Below are 10,496 nucleotides of genomic sequence, written 5' to 3' on the forward strand. Positions count from 1 at the left end.
ATACACATCAATAATCAAAATGAGTAACATATTTTAAACACAAGCTTACAATGGGAAGACAATCTGAATAAGGAACAAACTGACAGTTGTACATCTAAACACTGCACATGGACACCAGCAGAGCTTCAACAAAGGGTAGTTATGCTGGACTCTGCCCCTCCAGACTGGACTTTGCCCCCCGGTGTAGTAGGTCAAAAAGGCAACCATAAATATTTACATCTTTTATAATTAAATGAATGCAGGGTTGAGGCAAAACTTGGTTGCCTTTGCTAAATAGAACTTGTGTGAAAGGATCTGGACAGTAGTTAGGTCATTTTTGTTCTTTGCTGTTAAAGAGCTCATTGAATGAAACATTTTTGCCATAACACGCTCCAGCTGATACCCACAGGCCAACTGTATGACTGTAACTTTGTATTCTACTTATGTTATAGTGTACCATCTAGGAAAGGAAAAAGTCCTTACTCTACTTGGAATACACACACACACACACACACACACACACACACACACACACACACGCGCGCGCGCGCGCGCGCGGCCCTAAATCATATACAGCACAGTCAATGACAGGGGTAAGTATTTACCAGTGCAACAGCGTATAGCTGTCTCCGTCTGAGCGATGCTTTCGCCCGTGCAATCTGCTCCCTGCCAGCCCTCCTCGCCGGCTTTGTTTTTGCTAATTACCAAAAGCGTCAGTCATGAATGAGCCTGTTCATTTCCGTTCGCGTGGCCGTACTCCCACTCCAGTTCACGGCACGAAGTCGCGATGCAAAACAAAACAAGCTGTCAACGACTTCGGCCATTGTGAGGATAGCACCGCTATTTGCTCGGCATTAATTCAAGGTTGGTGATAGACGTGTATTGTAGGGTGACTGAAACCTTTTATCGCTCCGATTCTCTGGAATGCGCACGTGCACGAGAGGTCGAAATTGACTGAAGTATGATGTTTATTATTTTCTAACAAAGGAAATGAATTGGAACACATGTTATCGACACTCTACACAAAGTGCTAAGGACTTTAAGAACGAAGTGTAGACTCAGTAGGTCCATTAGAACTTGGTCAAATTGTTTTAAGAAAACCTTTGAAGTGCTCTAACGTAATGTATTTATCTAACTTGCTTTTACTGGAATTTAGATTCTACAAGTGAATTACTGGTAATGCAATTTAAGCGAATAAAAGCCTTCGATTCTCTCTGAACAGTGGAGGTAACCGCTGGCATCTCGCGGAGAGCTCTATAGCTACACGCAACTCTACGTTTAGCTCATGTTACTGTAATGGTTTTACTGGTCTCAACTTGATGGGGGATGTGCACCACACACACACACACACACACACACACACACACACACACACACACACACACACACACACACACACGTGAACGTGAGAGACCTTAAAGCAAGTGGAGGGTGGAAAAAGAAGGGTGTTCCCAGGAGACATAATGGAAGCAGTAAAGCACAATAGTAGTCAATATGCCACACACACACACACACACACACACACACACACACACACACACACACGCTATCCTGCTGCCATTAAATTACCTCCTGCTTTATACTTGTGCTTCAAGTGGTTTCCAATAATTCCCTGGTTTCAATACATTACACGGAGATGCCCTTTTTTCTTTTAATCATGCATAATTCATGGCTACACTGTGAGATTGATTGCATGGTCAGTGCTGTCTTTTTGTCCTCAGATTGCCATCCAGCGTGCTTTGGATGAGCGTGTGGGGTTCAACGCATCTCTGGAAGGCCTTGCCGGGCTTAGCTAAATGTTTTGAATTGCTACATGTCTGCTCAGAAAACAACAGAACTTTCTTTAGCATGTTATCAAAAAGAGATGAGCTTTCTCTGCTAATTCCATCACTCTGGTCTGGTGTTATAGTGTAAAACACACACACACACGCCAATCCCATAAACAGACTAAATGCTGCAGTGAATTGACAAATTCTGTTGCAGCTAAATGTCACACTATGTGTTTAACTGAAAGCAATATGTTCTAGAGTGATTGTAAGCTTAACCTCTCTGTTTCTGTAGTGCTTAACTTTTGAAAACTTTAGGACACGCTGGAACCATTAAATAATAACATAAGGATATACAAAATGTTGTATTTCTAAACATTTAATACAATATGTTATGTAATTCTCTTTTTTGCATGTTTCTCTGTCCCACTCATAGTCAAACATGTATGCATGCACACACACATACACACACACACACACACACACACACACAGACACACACACACACACACACACACACACACACACACACACACACACACACACACACACACACACTACCTGGTTTATTAGTTCATTCCTGAGATGTTCCTGTGATCTGTGGCAGTGTCAGCTATCGAGATAAAAGGGATATAATAAAAAGATGTCTGGTGTGACATTTCACCAGCCCATAAAAGTATTATGGTATGATCTAATTTTTACACCGTATATTCTAACCTTTCCCTTAGATGGACAGTTTTTTTACACCTTACGCGCAATTTCAATTGATGCGTGTGTGTCTGCATGTGAAGGGTGCAGAAAACACATATTATTAATCATGCACACTGGAGCACCATGTGGTGAACATTTCATACAGGTCACCTCTTCAAGACAAGAGGTGTGCGGGAAGCCCCACGTTTGCATATTTCATTTTAAGTTGCAGAGGTGATGTCATAAGACCATTGCGTGAGGTCCCTACCTCTGTGAAACCACGGGGTTAGGTGCCAAGAGACCAGCTGGCACTGTGCTGCTGGTGTGGGTGATTCCGTGCAGTACGTGACAGCATATATCGGCCCGTTATGAGACGCTGCCTGGAAAACGGGACACATCCCTGTCTATTAATGTTCTGCCTTTTGAGCCTCGGGTGTTGTAAAGGGGTTTTGTTTTGGTCGGGTCCAGCGGTGGCTGATAATGTCAAACTCCGGGTTTAGAACGGGGAGGTTATTAAGAGAGCACAGTTAGCCATACACTCCGTGCCGCTGTCTTTTCCTATGGCAAATATAACATATTGTTCCCAGGCTAGAGCTCTTAATTATCAGTGTGTTCCTTACTCCTTACTCATTAATCTCCCACTGCTGAATGAGAGCGCTACACAAAGAGAGAGGGGGAGAGAGAGGGGGAATGTAGCAGAGAGCAAGAAAGGCAGGGAGAGGCAGAGAGAGAGAGCACACATTGACAGTCTATAAATTTGAGTACACAGTGCCTAGTAAACTATTATATTCTCTGTTTATTATCTGATTCCATTTACTTTTATATTGAAATAAATTGAAAGCTGAATGAAGGATGACAAACTTTTAACTTGTGGGATGATGAACAAGCACAGACAGGCGGTAACAGCCATAGTCTATGAGGCTGGGATATGTTCATGATAGCAAGGGTTGGTAAAGCTCCCACGGCAGAGCTCCCCAAGTGGCAGGTCTGTGTTACTACAATAACCTCGGAGCCGTCTGGTCATTTAGTGTGGATGGCATTTGTATACGTTTGGTAAAAGAGCGACTTCTCAAAAGTGCTATAGAAACGGCAACAGTTAAGCTAAAATGCTGGGCAGTGACTCATGCAGTGCTATCACTCGATATTTGACGTCTTCTTAACGACTTTTTAACATGAAGGTCCTGGCTCCTGCACGGTGTATGTGTGTGTGTGTGTGTGTGTGTGTGAGAGAGAGAGAGAGAGAGAGAGAGAGAGAGAGAGAGAGAGAGAGAGAGAGAGAGAGAGAGAGAGACTTGGTAAAGTGAGTGGTATAGGAAAGTAGAAATTCAGGCAGCAGTTTCTGGAATTTTGTTGCTATCAACTTCGTCAGCCTTAATGAAGTCAGTTCCATACGGACACACTAACGTAAACTTAGACTTTATCCTTTCTTTGCTTCCCCCTGTGGAGTGTGGCTCTGCTGTTCTGTTGTGCTGGCTGTTTGCTGTGTGTGTGTGTGTGTGTGAGTGTGAGTGTGTGTGTGTGTGTGTGTGTGAGAGAGAGAGAGAGAGAGATAGCGAGAGAGAGAGAGAGAGACGAGGTTGTTAGCACCACCGTTAAGGCTGTTTGATTGGTGCTGTGAAGCTGCTGTATTGGGATTTGTCCATTTCTCTGTGTTATTCTGAACTGCTGTGCTACAGAAGCAGAAAGTCTGCCTCGCGTCAGTACTTCCCAGAGAGGGATGTCCCACGGGAGAGCGTGGACGGCGGCGGGGGGTTGGGGTGCACTAGCAGAGAAGGTACACTACACCATCTGGCCACTTCTGCTGCAGTGCAAATAGGTTTGGAAATCTCAAGACGTGTTCCACCTTCATTGAGCAAAGCCTGCCTTCATTTATCATTAAAGCTACCAGAGCTACCTCTTTGTATGTATGTGTCAGAAGCTAACTGACAAAAGAAAGAAACCGAAGCCCGGAAAGAACCAATCAAAATGACGTCAAATGTCCTCATGATTGTAAACATTTTCGGATGCGCAGCCAGAGGTGCAAAGCTAGCAGAACTGCTACTTTTTGAACACCTTTGAAAGATAAAGAGCTTTAGAGACTGTTAAGAGTTTGCGTGAAAGACCGGCGCATTTAAACGGACAAAAAATGTACTGGATTTGCCAACTCCGCTGCAGCTGCAGGTGAGTTGTTTATTTTTTTCTCCAGAGAAGCCCAGGTCCCTCCTGACAGACACACAACGGAAAGTTGTTCTTAACGCCCCTAAGTCTGACTCAACCTCAGGCCGAGTGTTGCTATTGTCATAAATCTGGCCATCTGGCTGTGGATTATCTCGTTGTGGATTGTCGAGAGAAATCCCGCCTGTTCTCCTGCCCATGGCGTGCTTTGGCTGTGATGTGCAACGACGGGACACTGGTTTTGAGCCTTTAGTTTTGAAAGGCTTTGTGTCCGTCTCTGTGGATACGATACACAGGCAGCCAATCACTGTGCTGCAAGACCCCAGATCAGGCTAGTCCTTTATGCATACGAATGCTCTCTCCAGTGAGGTTGGAACGCTGGGGACCTCATACTTTAGCTCAAGGTACACAAGTTGGTTATGTAAACATTCCTTGGCACTCAGTTGACTTACAATCAGAGTGACAGTCTGAGTCCTTCACCACCAACTGTAGCTGGACTTTCATTCATTGTAGGAAAGGACACAATAGGTGGGAAAGCACTCCCCTTCCCCAAGCAATGCCAATGGAATATCCCAAACAACCCGCTAGGCTTATATCCATTCTGGGCATCTCCTCAAAACCAGTCTTCAGCATTACCATGTAGTTGGGAGATTCACTGTTACTATCTCCTGAATTCATCCACCCACCTGCGTAATGTTCCTCCACACACACACACACACACACACACACACACACACACACACACACACACACACACACACACACACACACACACACAAATGCGCATATACCTCCTCTTTTGTCACCTGAGGTGGTCTGCAGTTCCCACCATCTCTTGCAGCATAAATGTCTCTCATAAAGCCACTATCAGTCTGAAACTCTTGATCACCGCACTGGGAAAAAAAAAACTGTGAGCAGCCAGCCTGAAAGCTATGAAACATTCTCATTAAACAACGCAGCGCGCACCCTCAAGCCGGCTGTTTTTCTGTCCGCGTGTCTGTCTGCCTCTTCTTCTCAGCACCTCTTTGTTCACCCAACCTCTGCACATATATCAAGCCTCCTCACTCTCGGGGCTTTTCCCTATAGATCGCGGCGTCCACCCATGCCTGAAGGTTTTGCCTTCGTGCTACGCAGATCCTCCAATAGGACGTCCCAACGCATGGCCGGTCGGGCACGAGTCCACGGCCGAAATGATAAGCTGACATTAAAATCCTACAAAACTCCAATTGCGGGTATTTAACTGTCAGTATTTTACTATTTCTGTGGATACGACTCTTGTAAAAAGAAATCAAAGGGCACATTTAAGAAAAATGGAAATCTTCTCACAGAGTACAGATAGTACAGACTGTGTGCAATACTGAATGATCAGCACCTGTCAGTGTGGGCAAGCCTTCCCTAGACCTTTCAAGCAAGCCATTAATGGAGCTGCTGGACTCAGTAGAGTATGTTTTCATGGTCCAGATTGAAGCTTCCTGTCAATTTCAGGAATATATCGGTGCGTGAGAGCATGTTCTTGATTACATATTCACCACTATAGGAAAAACAACACGTGATCAACATAAACCTGGAGTGGATTTGGAGAGAGAACCTGAGGTGGAGCGCGCGCACACACACACACAGCTGCTTATGCCAGTGATTAATAGCAAGAATGAAATGGCACTTCACAGACAACCAGCTTTGATTCCCACATCCAAAGACTTTGGTTCAGTGAGTTCTTTCCCACAGAGCCATGGCAATATCTCAGAAAGCAAACACTTCATAACAACCTTATTTACAGATGCAAGGATGGAAACGTCCCTCTATGTAAATGTATCTTCTGGTACATTGTCTTTTTTTGGTGGGGTATTTTGTAAATAATCAGACCACTACATGTGGCAGGTTATTTACCATTAAGCAGACAAATGTGACCCCATCTGTTATCGGGTTAAATTCCAACTACCTATTCAGCTTCATCTGCACTAAAGTTTGATGTAGTCAGATCGACTCACTTCCTACTCCATTATGATGGACGAAGACTCATTTCCACTGGCATTTGGTCAAAGAATAATTACAAACTTGATCCATATTGAAAGACCTAGGTGGATTCGGATGCGTTGCTGTTATACAAAACTGCATCACCTGACTTGTTCTGCAATGAAGCCTCAAACAGGCATGTTTACTGCTGCGTACATTTTGAAGCTTTGGGTCCCACTCACAGCAAGTGCCGGTAGAATCGCTACGCGCGCAGAGCGCAGCTGCTTTTCAATCCAGTTAGACAGTTTGCTAAATGCTGTTTCATGTGTTCTGGGTTCAGTGAGAGCGAATGTTCTCGGCTGTGTCGTACCTGTCTTCTGTCAGTCCATTTTGCTGAGAATATCCCGTTTTTAAAGACGCCTCTGTTCGGAATTGCCATCAGCCATTTCCTCAGATCTCTGGCAAGAGGAGAGTTTCACTTCTCTTGTATCCATTTCCTATGAAGGCTTTTCTTAAAGAGTTTCTTCGCACTGAAAAATTCTCCCATTGCTTTTATGGTAATCATCTTTCCTATTTGGAAAACTCTACACTGTTAGTAGGCTGGATCTCTCGCTCTCTCTCACACACACACACACACACACACACACACAACACACACACACACACACACACACACACACAGAGAGGAAGGGACACTAATAGTATGGCTCCTTAAAGTGCTCCGGATGGAGTTTGTGAGGCTATCAATGTAACTGTAAATAAACATTTATGCCTCCTAATCAGTTTTGCCTTAATCCTTAGGGATGCCGACCATATGCTCCAACGTATTCTAATCACGATAACACCGAGCCAAGATATTCGGCACCAGTGAAGCCCAGATTACCAGATGGGTTCCCATCTGAGAAGAACAAGTGTGAATGCCAGTGTCATACAGACCTGGGTTGGAAGCCCCTGGATTGAATCTCTTGCCTTCTGAGAAACATTAGCCATGCAGTAATGCTAACGATGATATAGATGCTTCTGAAAAGCATCACTAGAAAATGTGGAAGTGGCACAGTGACAAACGCTTGAAGTCCACAGTCCCTTCATGCCATATGTGTGATATGTATTTTTAGAACTCGTGTATTACTACAAGGCCCATAATTCTCCGATTTGTCCTTTTAAGATGAACAGAAGAGGCGTGTTGCAAGTAGCCGGGGAGCGCACCGCATGGCGCTCGCGTGCGACTCTCCGCAACACCACCAACCCTGTGCTAATCCCCAAACATCCCTCGATGCGTTACCCCGTGCCATTAACAAATAAATAAGATGAAACTTCAAAGATCTGTACGGCGAGCAGCACCTTTAGTCAGCTTCGGGCTTTTGTCGGCTCGCCTACTCTGACCACGCAGGCGTGTGCTGCCCTCGGTGGTGTAACGGGTTTATGACTGCCTGGCAATAGAAACGGAGATGAACGGTAATCAGTAATCCTCATCAGGGTTCCCCGCGTCTTACTGGCTCTCGGCTTTCAATACTCGGTTGTAAGCATGGATTAACGCTAAGAGCTTCCAGGATAATGTAATAGCCTATCCCAGCCTCGGTTCTTCACTGAACCCTCGGCTGCTAATCCCCCCGGATCACCTTCCGAAGATCCTTTCCTTATATACACTTGGGAGTAGTGCTCAAGGGAATACTAGGAATGCAAACTCTATAGGTGTTTTTAACTAAAATAAAATCATACATGTTTGGCCTGGGCTGCTCTGTAATTAGGTTATGGGGTCTTTTGTTTCATTCAATTTAATTTAATTACTATTTACTTTACAACATACAACGTATGGTGTTTATTTAAAAAAAAAACAACAAAAAAAACGAAATCACTCTCTCTCCTTGGCTGCAAAATGTTGCCATGGATAAAATGAAAAGTCCCCGTTTGAGTGTGAAGACCAAAATAACTGCAATTAATATAAGTGGGAGTAGAAGGAGGGGTTTTCATCAGAAATATCTGGCAACATTGCAACGGCTTCACAAAGCAGTGAAGATATCAGACTACTTCAGTGGCCGGGGCCTAGAACTGTGAGGTGATATAGTCCCTCCCATGAAACCTCGTCATCAGAAAAACCTCACGGCTGGATTAAAACCCAGAGATATGAATTCCCGGTTTATCATCTGCGTCGCCGTCAAATTTCACTCGGTCGTAACATTTGGGAAAGGCTTCTTTAGGATCTTCGAATGGCTTTGCTCATTAACAGTGGCCTGAACGCATCCTCCCCTCATCCGTTTGCCAAAAGCGCGTTCCAAAAAAAAAAAAAGTAATAAAAAAATCAGATCTGACATACAGATAGAGTGAGATCTCCTTAATCTCTGTGTGCGGTCTTCCCTTTCTCTGGCTCATTCACACTGTGACAACTGGTGACAACAATTAAGTAGCGCCATATCTCCAGCCTCCCCATTTCACCTTAGCCAGAGCTGGGGTTTAGTGTTGGCTTCGTTAGCACGTCTGGATATCAGCCAGTGCAAATGCGAGAGCCCCTCCCACGGTCTCTTTCAGAATTCTGCTCCAGGACTTTGGCCTTTCATTCACAGCGTGAGGCCACCTTATTAGAACAAAGACTATAGCCAAGCTCGTTAATATACCTAGCAAATCTTCGCAGCATGTAATATACCTAGCAGCATCTTCGCAGTAGCACACACACATACACCTATGCATCCTTCAAGTATTTGCTGTAGTTTGCTCCTTTTACCGACTTATTCTTAGCAATACTTCAGCCATACTTGAGTACACACGTTTCTTGATTTTTTTTTTTTTGGGGGGGGGGGGGGGGGTGTGGGTTTTCTTAGGTTTTCTGTGCCAATAAATGTTGCATTTACGTAGCGTCGGTGTATGTCGAACATTTGTTGTTCCTAATGTTCGTTTCCTTTCAGAAAACCTTCAGAACTCAAATCAGGTTTTTAAGATTGATTTCTTTTGTTAGACTATTGAGCCTCCTTCAGTATTAGCAGGGGAACAGTGGAACAGCGGCTGCTCATACATCATGAATTATGCACACTGCTCCAAGAACTGACTAATTGAAACCATTATTAAACTGACACTAGGCGTTAATATGTTGCCCCATGTATTTATAGTAATCATTTCCCTGTGCTGAGCCCTGCCGGTGAAGCATGGGGTGATTAGGATGCCAGAACGGCGTGTTCAACAAGACGCAAAACACACAGCGTGCCACAAAAGCCGCCTCATGCGGCAGGCGTGGCCATGCACCCACATGGACACGCTCCAGACATGGGTTAATAGACCTTTTTTAACGGTGCACCAGAAGAGACGGGAGAAGTCAAACAGTGAGTGAGCAGACGTGACCTTTTACCAATGCAGCAGAGCTGAGCATAATGTCATAATCAAGCCCGCACTAGACCTGGGCTGTGTCTCTCCTGGGCTCTGAGACAGATACCCAGCACCGGAGAGCAGACTGCTCGCACACTGCCTTTAACTCAATCACAGATGGTTAGCCTAAGTGCCCGTGTAACAATGGACGCCAATCAGCCGTAAAGGACCATTCAGGGCACGGCCTGAATGGGCCTTGGAGTGATGCTGCAGCTTGGCTCGGCTCAGCTTTCTGCGCGTCAGTGCTGGGCGTCCAGGTCAGCGCGACCACGGGACTGTGCGGGGTGAACTGTCACACACAGCTCTCCTCTCTCGGTCGCCCCCGGGCACTGGCGTGCAGGCTGACGCTCGAAAGCCACGTCCCGGGTTCGCCGTTTGGCGTCTCCGTCCGCTGTTTGGCACCTCAGAATAAGACGAACGCCCAGCAGGCAGGACAGGTGACGGGAGACGGAGACCAAGCGGGAAAAAAAAGAGGCTGCTTCTCTCGCGCTAGTGCATGTATTGGAAATTTTGCAAGTTTTTTTGGCCATCACAGGCTGTGCATAGAAGCCCAGATTAGCCATCTAGCCGCTGGTATTTTTCAATACTTATTCCCTTGCA

This window comes from Electrophorus electricus, chromosome 3 (genome assembly GCF_013358815.1).
Source record: "Electrophorus electricus isolate fEleEle1 chromosome 3, fEleEle1.pri, whole genome shotgun sequence".
Lineage (NCBI taxonomy): Eukaryota > Metazoa > Chordata > Actinopteri > Gymnotiformes > Gymnotidae > Electrophorus > Electrophorus electricus.